Genomic DNA, 12,134 nt, shown 5'->3' with positions numbered 1-12,134 from the left:
GCAGTTTTTGTCTAAGTGTTTCACAAACAAGTTTCACAGATTGCAGGGATTATTTTGGATCAAATGGTCATTTAGAAAGGAAAAATTTCTAGACCTAAAAACTGGCGCAGAGAAGTTCATAAGTTCTAATGAGGTCTTTTTGAAAGCAAGAGGGATCTGCTAGTATGGGAAATGGGTGCGAAACCACTACCGCAGGAGTTCTATCCTATTTTCCGGATCAAAAGAAGCCGCGGTGGAAGAACTATGAAGAACTCGAGATGAACTAGGAAGAACAGGGGAGAACGACAGAACCCTAATGCGAATCTACTGTAGGGAGTGGCAAGAACTTACTGGCGCTGATGAGCTGCGGAGGTTGCCGCCGTTTCTCTGGACCAGTTCAGGGTGATGCAGCGGCCAAGGTTGAGGAAGACAAGGGGCGCGGCGGCGGCGGCAGAGCTCGAGCTCTGGGGCGTCAGAGGAAGAAGACGAGGGATCGAGAAGTGACGAAGGCCTATGGGCCGGGCCTATTTATAAGGGACGGCTCATAAATGGGCGCGAGAAATGAGGAGGCTAGAGACATGATTATCTTGCCGCAGAAACGCCTCGATTCTCGGGATGGTCTTTAAAGATAAGATCCGTTGAGATATGACAGAATAAAAAATGAATTTAATGGAAGATGATGTCATGGCGGGTTACCAAGAATCCAGAAGATGACGTCACGGCGGGTTATAACCTTTGCACAAGCAGAAGCCGGAAGATTTTGAAGATTTTTGAAGATTGACATGAACCGGGTCAAATCAACCTGGGGCCTAATGTTGAGGATATAACCATTAGAGTGACCCGCCCAGGAGGGGCCGGGTTACGTCATAATGATCATCACGTGAAGCCCAGTACCAAGCTTGAGGATGGTGGACCAATAATGGGCTTAAGACCCGGAGGCGGCTTAAGGCCCGTAGTGATAACCCGCCGTTATGGCAAGACTTGTAATGTAAGGCAAGAGTAGTTAAGAGTCCGAGCCGGATACTGTTATAAGCCGGCCGGGACTCTGAGAGCCGCGGGGCGTCAACCTCTCTATATAAAGGGATGACTCGGCGGCGGTTCAGGACGAGAGACAACAGATCGAGAGCCAGGCATAGCGATTAAGCTCCCTGGTCATCGAAACCCTAAGTAATACCACCTCAACTGGACGTAGGCTTTTACCTTCATCGTAAGGGGTCGAACCAGTATAACCCTCGTGTTCCTTGTCCCGCTTAACCCCTTTAAGCTTCCTAGCTGCAATGGCTCCGCGACTAAGTCCTTGCACGAGGACATCTGCCGTGACAATTCCACGACAGGGAACGTAGCAATAGTTCAAAATTTTCCTACGTGTCACCAAGATCAATCTAGGAGATGCTAGCAACGAGAGAGAGGGAGTGCATCTTCATACCCTTGAAGATCGCTAAGCGGAAGCGTTACAAGAACGCGGTTGATGGAGTCGTACTCGCAGCGATTCAAATCGCGGAAGATCCAATCTAGCGCCGAACGGACGGCGCCTCCGCGTTCAACACACGTACAGCCTGGGGACGTCTCCTCCTTCTTGATCCAGCAAGGGGAGAGGAGAAGTTGAGGGAGAACTCCAGCAGCACGACGACGTGGTGGCAATGGAGCTCATGGTTCACCGGCAGAGCTTCGCTAAGCACTACGGAGGAGGAGGAGGTGTATGAGGAGGGAGGGCTGCGCCAGGGAAGAGGTGCGGCTGCCCTCCCACCCCTCCACTATATATAGGGGCAAGGGGAGAGGGGGAGGCGCCCTAGGGTTTCCCCTAGGGGGCGGCGGCCAAGCAGATTGGATCTCCCTAGGGAAAATCCTAGGGAGACTTGCCCCCCAAGCCAAGCAGGTGGAGGCTTGCCTCCCAAGCCAGGTGGAGGCGCCCCACCTCCCCAAGTAACGGGGGAAAGGGTGTGGGGGGCGCAGCACCCCTTAGTGGGCTGGTTTGCCCCTTCCCCTTTGGCCCATGAGGCCCTCCAACACTTGCCGGGGCTCCCGAAACACCTTTCGGTCATGCTGGGCATAGCCTGGTACCCCCGGAACACTTCCGGACTCCAATACCCTTCGTCCAATATATCGATCTTCACCGCCGGACCATTCCGGAACTCCTCGTGATGTCCGGGATCTCATCCGGGACTCCAAACAACCTTCGGTAACCACATACTATTTCCCATAATAACTCTAGCGTCACCGAACCTTAAGTGTGTAGACCCTACGGGTTCGGGAACCATGCAGACATGACCGAGACACCTCTCCGGCCAATAACCAATAGCGGGATCTGGATACCCGTATTGGCTCCCACATGTTCCACGATGATCTCGTCGGATGAACCACGATGTCGGGGATTCAATCAATCCCGTATACAATTTCCTTTGTCTATCGGCATGTTGCTTGCCCGAGATTCGATCGTCGGTATCCCATACCTCGTTCAATCTTGTTACCGGCAAGTCTCTTTACTCATTCTGTAACGCATGATCCCGTGGCTAACTCCTTAGTCACATTGAGCTCATTATGATGATGCATTACCGAGTGGGCCCAGAGATACCTCTCCGTCATACGGAGTGACAAATCCCAGTCTCGATTCATGCCAACCCAACAGACACTTTCGGAGATACCTGTAGTGCACCTTTATAGCCACCCAGTTACGTTATGACGTTTGGTACACCCAAAGCATTCCTACAGTATCCGGGAGTTGCACAATCTCATGGTCTAAGGAAACGATACTTGACATTAGAAAAGCTCTTAGCAAACGAACTACACGATCTTGTGCTATGCTTAGGATTGGGTCTTGTCCATCACATCATTCTCCTAATGATGTGATCCCGTTATCAATGACATCCAATGTCCATGGTCAGGAAACCATAACCATCTATTAATCAACGAGCTAGTCAACTAGAGGCTTACTAGGGACATGTTGTGGTCTACGTATTCACACATGTATTACGGTTTCCAGTTAATACAATTATAGCATGAACAATAGACAATTATCATGAACAAGGAAATACAATAATAACCATTTTATTATTGCCTCTAGGGCATATTTCCAACAGGGCGGCGGTGTGCTCCTCTGTCCGGAGGGAGCGTTTTGTGTTTCCGTTGACTGTTATGACGCCGCGTGGACCGGGCATCTTAAGCTTGAGATAAGCATAGTGTGGCACCGCGTTGAATCTAGTAAACGCGGTTCGTCCGAGCAGTGCGTGGTAGACGCTGCGGAAGGGGACAATGTCGAAGATTAACTCTTCGCTTTGGACGTTGTCCGGAGAACCGAAGACCACCTCTAGCATGATTGAGCCCGTACAGCAGGCATGAACGCTTGGTATGACTCCTTTAAAGGTAGTCTTTGTGGGTTTGATTCGTGAGGGATTAATACCCATCTTCCGCACTGTATCCTGATAAAGCAGGTTGAGGCTGCTACCACCGTCCATCAGGACTCGTGTTAGGTGAAATCCGTCGATGATTGGGTCGAGGACCAGTGCGGCTGAACCGCCATGCCGGATACTAGTTGGGTGATCCCGACGATCGAAGGTGATCGGGGATGACGACCACGGATTGAATTTTGGGGCGACTGGCTCTACCGCGTAGACGTCCCTGAGTGCTCGCTTACGCTCCCTTTTGGGGTGTGTGTAGCGTATATCATGTTCACCGTTTTGACTTGAGGGGGAAATTTCTTCTGCCTCCCGGTGTTCAGCTTTCGGGGCTCTTCGTCCTCGTCCTCACTTTGTGATCCCTTTTCTTTGTTTTCGGCATTTAGCTTGCCAGCCTGTTTGAAAACCCAACAATCCATGTTGGTATGATTGGCTTGTTTGTCTGGGGTGCCATGTATCTGGCACGGACGGTCGAGTATGCGGTCCAGGCTGGAGGGTCCCTCATTGTTTCTTTTGTAGGGCTTCTTCCGCTGGCCGGACTTGGAGCCGCTGAATCCGGCGTTAACTATGGTGTCATTGGTGTTATCGCCATTGCTTCGTCGTTTGTGTCTATTGTGCCGGAGCTTGACGGTGCTGTTCTTGGCCTCAGAGGGGCCTGCCTCGCTGGCTGTGTTTTTGCTATGGGCCAGCCAGCTGTCCTCACCCGCGCAAAAGCGGGTCATGAGCGCCGTAAGGGCTGCCATAGACTTTGGCTTTTCTTGGCCGAGGTGGCGCGCTAGCCATTCGTCACAGATGCTATGTTTGAAGGCTGCTAGGGCCTCGGCATCCGGACAGTCAACGATCTGGTTCTTTTTGGTTAGGAACCTAGTCCAGAATTTTCTGGCTGATTCTCCAGGTTGTTGAACTATGTGGCTTAAGTCATCGGCATCTGGTGGCCGGACATAAGTTCCTTGGAACTTATCAAGGAAAGCCTCTTCCAAGTTCTCCCAGCTGCCGATGGAATTCTCAGGCAGACTATTTAGTGAGTGTCGAGCTGGTCCTTTGAGCTTTAATGGGAGGTATTTGATAGCGTGGAGGTCATCTCCTCGGGCCATGTGGATGTGGAGAATAAAATCTTCGATCCACACTGCGGGATCGGTTGTTCCGTCGTATGATTCAATATTGACAGGCTTGAACCCCTCGGGGAATTCGTGATCCAGCACCTCATCTGTGAAGCAGAGAGGGTGTGCAGCGCCTCTATAGCGGGCCGCGTCACGGCGCACCTCCGATGAAGTCCGTCTGCGGTTATCGGACCGGGTGTGATTAAGTTTGTCACGTCCGAATAGGTAGCTGTCATCCCGAGTAGGGAAGCGTCCTCGCAATCTGTAGATTGATCTGGTGTGTCCTGCTCTGCTGTCCAATTCCTACCAAAGGTCGTATGTATGGTCTCGAGCTATTCTGTCCCTGTTTTTGCGAGGCGGTGGGGAGGGCTGTTGTTCGGCCTGAGTTGCCGTTTTATCCCGACCGCGGGGTGGTCGGTCCGCCGCACTATCCCGGCCACATGGTGGTCGATCCGCATTGCGCGAGGGAGGTATGGGATCTGGTGCCTCCTCATCGAACTGAGGTAGCAGTCTGCGTTTTGGGTAACTCTTGGCTGGGCGCTTGAGGCCGTATTCTTCGGCTGCCAGGACATCGGTCCATCTATCGATGAGTAGGTCTTGATCTGCTTGGAGCTGCTGCTGCTTTTCCTTTAGGCTTCTTGCAGTAGCTATGAGCTGGCGCTTAAAGCGCTCCTGCTCGAGGGGTGCCTCAGGCACGATGAAGTTCTCATTGCCGAGGCTCTCATCATCCTCGGAGGGTGGACGATAACTATCATCATCCGGGTCATTGGGTGTGGCCTGTTTATCAGGGTTAACTTGCTCGTTGTCTTGTTCCTCTTGTTCGGATGTTGCTCCAAAAGGGTCTTCATTGTTTTCGGCATCGTCAGGAGTACTATTTTCTCCGATGCCGGTGTTGCTGCCTTTTGAGCGACGTGACTTAGAGCGGCGTTTAGGGCGTCGGCGCCTGGACTGCGTCTCAAAGGGTTTATTCGCATCTGGCTCTTCTTTGTCGTCGCCAGATCCTTTAGGTGTATCAACCATGTACACATCGTATGAAGAGGTGGCCGTCCAACGTCCAGTGAATGGAGGGTCTTGGCCTTGCTCCTTGTCGGCATCGTCGTCCATACCGTCGATGTCTTCGGAGCCATAATCGAGCTCGTCGATTAAGTCCTCGACGGTAGCTATGAAGTGGGTGGCGGGTGGGAAGCAAAATTCCCCATCATCAGCCTCTAACTCGAACCGAACATAGTTCGGCTGTGAGTCCTTCTCCAAGGACAAATTCTTTAAAGAGTTCAGCACATCGCCCAAAGGTGAGTGCTGGAAGATGTCTGCGGCGCTAAATTCGGAATTCGATAACCGATCTAGATCGGTGTCCGCAGGCGTACCCAGTCCGGAACTTATAGCCGGAAACGAGTCTGGAGTTCCATGGACGCAAATATTGTGGGGTGTCGAGTCTGTGTGCGGCTCCAACGCCGCGGAATCTGTGGCCTCGGATGGCATGATCTGCTTCGGTTCTAAGGCCGTTGCAGCAACAGGAACCATCTCCTGGACGTGATCTGATGACAGATTTAAGTCATGTTCATCGGGGCGAGGGGGAGCGATCGCTGCGGTCTCAAATCCGTTGAAGATCAAGTCTCCACGGATGTCCGCGACATAGTTCAAGCTTCCAAATCTGACCTGGTGGCCAGGGGCGTAGCTATCGATCTGCTCCAGATGGCCAAGTGAATTGGCCCGCGGTACGAGGCCGCCGAACACAAAAATATGTCCGGGGAGGAAGGTTTCTCCTTGGATAGCATCACTATCGACGATTGAAGGGGCCATCGAACCTTTCGTCGACGGCACAGTGGAACTCTCAATGAAAGCACCAATGTCGGTGTCAAAACCGGCGGATCTCGGGTAGGGGGTCCCAACTGTGCATCTAGGATCGATGGTAACAGGAGACGGGGGACACGATGTTTACCCAGGTTCGGGCCCTCTCTATGGAGGTAATACCCTACTTCCTGCTTGATTGATCTTGATGAATATGAGTATTACAAGAGTTGATCTACCACGAGATCATAATGGCTAAACCCTAGAAGTCTAGCCTATATGACTATGGTAATGTGTGTATCCTTTCTGGACTACCCCCTCCGGTTTATATAGACACCGGGGGCATCTAGGGTTTACATAGAGTCGGTTACATAAGAAGGAATCTTCATAATCGGTCGCCAAGTAGAGTCCAATCTGGACACGGGTACGGTCTTCGGCCTTCATGTCTTCACAGCCCATCAGTCCGGCCCAATGGATAACGGGCCGGACGCCCGAGGACCCCCTAGTCCAGGACTCCCTCAACGGGCGGAGGGGCTACAGTGTCGTGTCGTGTAGGAGATCTCCGGCTCGTACGGCGCACTGTAACCACGACTCACCCTGGATATGGGGGTGGCAGGCTTCACTGTAGCCACGCCCCGTCTAGTCGTCTTTATGGGGTTGCAGACTTTGAGGGCGCCTGGGGCCGCCTGCTAGGAGTCGGACTCCCTAGAGGCCGCTTGCTAGGAGGCGGCCCACTTTATGGCCGTCTTCTGGGGTCCTCCGCCTTCTGGCGGCCGGCCGACGGGACCAGCCGGCCACAAGAAGGCGGCGACCAAGATTCAAGATTCTGAGGGGCGCAGCCGGCCCCGATGTTTTGAAATGCCATGGGGGCGGATGAAGCTACCCATGGCCGATAACTCCGACATGAGGAGAACAAGGAGTGACAAAACCCTAAGCTTGGGGATGCCCAAGGCACCCCAAGGTAATATTCAAGGAAGATCCTGCAACTAAGCTTGGGGATGCCCCGGAAGGCATCCCCTCTTTCGTCTCCAAAATTATCGGTAACCTTACTTGAGGCTATATTTTTTCACATGATATGATTTTTACTTGGAGCGTCATTTTATTTTGCTAGGATTTGCTTGCTGTTATTTAGAATAATGTTTTGCATCTTTTATTTTTCAATAAAGTGGCATTGATAGCCTTTGCCATGCTTATCTTGCAAGTATACATGTTGCTGTTTGAAAACAGTAAGTTTATCGATGTTGCAAAAATTCCCGAGGAAAGTCAGAATGTGATAAAATGTTGAAACTTTTTGCATAATAAGCTCTGAAAAATTTCCTACAGTGTGATAGAATTTCATAATGTTTGGATTTGAATAAGTATTGATACTCTTGCATTCTTTACAGACTGTACTGTTTTGGCAGATTGTTGTTATGTTTGCACTGTTTGCATATGCTTGCTTGTTTAATGAATCTATTTGAGGATAGGAGTATTAAATATGCAGAGGCATTTAGTATGCAATGTTGAATAATAGTTTTAGTGATTTTTCTACAGTAGAGAATGATAAGGTTTTTGCATTGGTTTATACTAACTTATCTCATGAGTTCTTGTTGAGTTTTGTGTGGATGAAGCTTTTGAGATTTAGGAAAACCGTGATATGAGAGGAATTAAGGAGACACAAAAGCTCAAGCTTGGGCATGCCCAAGGCACCCCAAGTTAATATTCCAAGAAGTCTCAAGCATCTAAGCTTGGGGATGCCCCGGTAGGCACCCCACCTTTCTTCTTCAGCAATTATCGGTTAGTATCGGTTGAGCCTAAATTTTTGCTTCTTCACATGATGTGTGCTTGGAATGTCATTTTATTTAGTTTTTCTTGTTGTTTTAATAAAATATTTAGATCTGAAAGTTTTAAATAAGAGAGAGTCCTCACATAGCTATCTATTTACTCAACTACTCGCGTGATCTTCACTTGTATCTTTTTGGAGTAGTTTGTCATTTACTCTTGCGTTTCACTTATATCCTATGAGTAAATTGTTGAATGAATTGAATATCATGAAGTTGAAATTGTATGTTCATATCATGCCTAGTGGTAGCTTCACATTGGGTTTAGAAAGTGAAATCTTTTGAGGCTTGACAATCACAATTTTGGTCATACAAGCAATTCATGAATAATTAGTATAAGGAAGAGAACTTTCACATGCAAATACACTATCATGGAAATCTTTTGTGATTGTGAGCCCCCATCAAAATATTATATGCCAAAATTGTTGACGTTGGATAAGGAAGACAACGTAATGGTTTATGTTTGTTCATATTCATGTCACGACCGGATTTTTGGGATATAAATTCCCAGAAAAACGGCCTGTGCGCTCATCAGCCCCAGGATTTCTGTTAGCTGATGAGGTACCAACTTGATACAAGAATTCCAAGCAAGTACAAAAAAATATGTAGTACAAGACCATTTAGGCTTAGGAGTACAACACTTGGTTACTAGAGGTTGAGGGCGGAAGCGGTTGGATACATCTGCGTTTATGGGACTCCATTTCCCACAAGAACAGCTGACCAGGATAACTCCTATCTTCGCGAGGCTGCAAACGTCAACGCGTAGGTTCCGAGGTTGTCACCGCGATGCTTATCTCCAAGTAAGGAATCTGGCCAAGACAATAGCCAGGGACAAGCCAGTGAGTACGTTTGAATGTACTCGCAAACATTAAGAACACGGGTATAATATATCAAACATGCTCCGGATTAATTAGATGGTCACGCGTCTGTCACGAAATATACGAAAGACCAAGATGCACACATATGGTAAAAAAATATACCAAAACAAAATACTGGGTGCCAAACGAGTGTCTGAATGACTCCTCGAGCGGAAAATGCAGAATAGTAATACTGGTGCCAAACGAGTGTCTGAATGACTCCTCGAGCGGAAAATGCAGAATAGTAATACTGGTGCCAAACGAGTGTCTGAATGACTCCTCGAGCGGAAAATGCAGAGATAATAATGCCGCAGTCGGGCGTCGGGGCGACACCACATAAAGGGCTTATAAAAGATAAATGAACAACAAGCATGCCGCAGTCGGGCGTCTGAGCGACGCCACAGAAAGGGCTTAAAAGAGAATAATTACAGTGAATATCCGGGAGGTAGAACCATCCCAGGGATACTCAATAATATACGTAATATAAAAGGTTAGTCCAAAAATAAATAAGGATCAAAATCCACATGTGCCACAATCATAAACAATATATAGTACAGTCGTTTCTCCATCCGAAAAACCGATAATTTAGTCAAGCCATATCTCCATCCGAATACCGTTGCTATGATCCAGTTAACCGTGTCTCCATCCAAATACCGTTACAGAGTTCTAGTTAAATCGTTCTCCATCCGTAACACCGTTACCAAGATTCAACCCAGACTGTGGTCCTTACTCAAGAACATGACTATCCAACAGGATATATCCTCTGCAGAGGGAGTACCATTTTCCACGCTTAAAGGGATTACTCAGTCCCTTGGGACTAATTCCGTCTATGGTCTTTTGATTGAAAACACGCCTGACCTGCACACACCAGCTTAACTCACCAGTGTCTGGAATCACCCACGACACCTGCCAAGCAAAACTCTAAGTGGGGAGGCTACAACCTCGACGTAGCATGGGATCACAAAATTTATACCGCGCGCAAACTAGGGGAGCAACCCCCCTCGGCTCCAACCGGAAACACCCATGCCCCCGGACCGAATGATAGGCTTTAATCCGTGGCCACGGGACCTTCATCACGGCCTCTCTGTACGGTGTGTGCTTTGGAAAGGGGTTGACAACCTACTGAACCATACCCTGTCCCCTGCAGGGACAAGTGATGGTGCCAACAAAAGGAAGCTATTGATCAAGACTCGGTCTACAACCGACTCAGGTGGTCCAAGCATCCACCATCGATATTACCACTAGTGAAATAAATCACCACTCCTCGAGCCTCACCATGCTATGCCGGGCATACTCGTCTCGATGAGGGATTAGGGACAAGCTCGTGTCTACCCAAGACCACGACTTTCCCGGCTTCCTACCGGTGTGCAAGAGAAGCTCACGAGGATGACCCAAATCATTAGTGTATCCATTGCTGACCACAAAACAACTCCAAAGTGCACTCATGCACGAGACCATATCGATACATAAAGCTATCGCATACTCCACGTCCAAAGGTGTTGCGATCGTATCAAAACACCACGACAAAAATATTATGCCAGAGTTCAGAAATGCTTGCCTTCAAGAGTATGCAAAGGATGCACTTATTGGAAGCTTCCCTTTTCCTCCAAAAATCCTATTTTGCAAAATACACAAACAACAAATATTTCAAACACAGTACCAAAAGTTGTCTCAAATATTTTTGAAATAAATCTTAAAATAAACTAGATGAAATTTGAGAGAGGTAGGAAAAAGAATCAACTCATTTGGAGTTTTATTTTAAAAGTTACAGCCAGTCAAAGATTAGTCAAACTTCTGTTTTTAAATAAAACCAGAAAAGGAAAACGATTCAGCAGAAATACGCTTTCGCAGCAGAGGAAACGCACTCGGGAGTTTGCACCTTCACTTAAAAAGAGAGAGGGCGGTCGTGCGGGTCGCTGACAGTGGGTCCAGAGGGCCCACTGGTCAGGTTTGACCGTTTCTTCCCTCCTTCTCCTCTCTTCTGCCCAACGGGAGCGGGGCTCCGGCGATCGCCGTCGACGAACGGCAGCGCCTCACGGGCATCCAAGGGCGGGGATGGAACGGCTAGACCGAGGCAGTTCTTTGGGTGGTGGTTGGGTCGACGGAGGTGGCAGGAATCGCCGGCGGCGGGCTCCACGGCGGAGGAAAGCTACGGTGGTGAAGTGACATTTGGGTTCCGGTGGTCTCCGACCGAAGTTGGGTAGCTGGGCCGCTCCGCAAGACTACGGGGAAGTTCTTGGTGGCGCTGGATTGGCGAAAGGGTGGCCGGCTGCGACGAATCGCACCGGAGCTTGGCGGCGGCCGAGCTGGCCGGAGTTGGGGAGGACGGTCCTCTCCGGTCAATCTACTGCTAGGGGAGCTCTACGGGGAGGGCCTGATGTCGCCTGAGTGCTCGGAGGGGCTCGGGGTTCCCTTTTATAGCGTGACGAGGCTGGCTCCGCGGCGGCAGAAGATAAGATCGCCGGCGACCACTTTCCTATAGTTGCAGGGCATCGTGGCGGCGACGAACGCGTTCCGACGAGCGGGAGGATAAGCACGGCCTGTGCTCTGGGGCAGCTAGCGTGCGCTGGTGGTTTGGGCGGCGCCGTCCGCAGCGGAATCCGCTGCCGACGCCGGCGTGCTGCCAAGGCGGCGCTGCAGGGTGTCAGGGGGAGCTTGGAGTGTACTGGAGAGAGGGCGAGTGCCTGGCGGGGTTCGGCAGGCGAGCAGGGGTCAGAGATAGGACGCGACGAGGGCGGCAGTGCGGTGTGTCGGCGTAGTGCGCGCGCGTGCAAAACATGCGCTCTGGGCGCGCCCAGAGCACGCACGGCACCTGTTCGACGAAATGCCAGCGCGCTCTAGAGCTCGAGGGTGGAGCTGGCACTGCACAGGGTGGAGGTAGGGGTAACAAGGCACTCAGTGGACAAGGTGGGTAGGTCAGGGGTTCAAGCCTATAATGCAAACTAGAGAGCTTGCCAAAAAGGACTGTGCACACCAGGCGTTCGACAGAATGCCAGATGCACTTAGGCAACTCTTGGAGTGGCCAAAATCTCCAGATCAGTGTCTCTTTAGATGCAGGAGATGGTGGTAAGGTTAGTTTGGCAAAGACAGAAAGTTGATAGTGCAAGTTTTGCAAAACTCCAGTTTTGGACAGAAAGAAAAAGGGTTTAGAACATGTATTTCAAAACCTCCAATGAGCCCAATCTCCTGGATTTAAGA

Source organism: Aegilops tauschii, chromosome 1 (genome assembly GCF_002575655.3).
Source record: "Aegilops tauschii subsp. strangulata cultivar AL8/78 chromosome 1, Aet v6.0, whole genome shotgun sequence".
Lineage (NCBI taxonomy): Eukaryota > Viridiplantae > Streptophyta > Magnoliopsida > Poales > Poaceae > Aegilops > Aegilops tauschii.
This window is presented reverse-complemented; position numbering follows the sequence as displayed.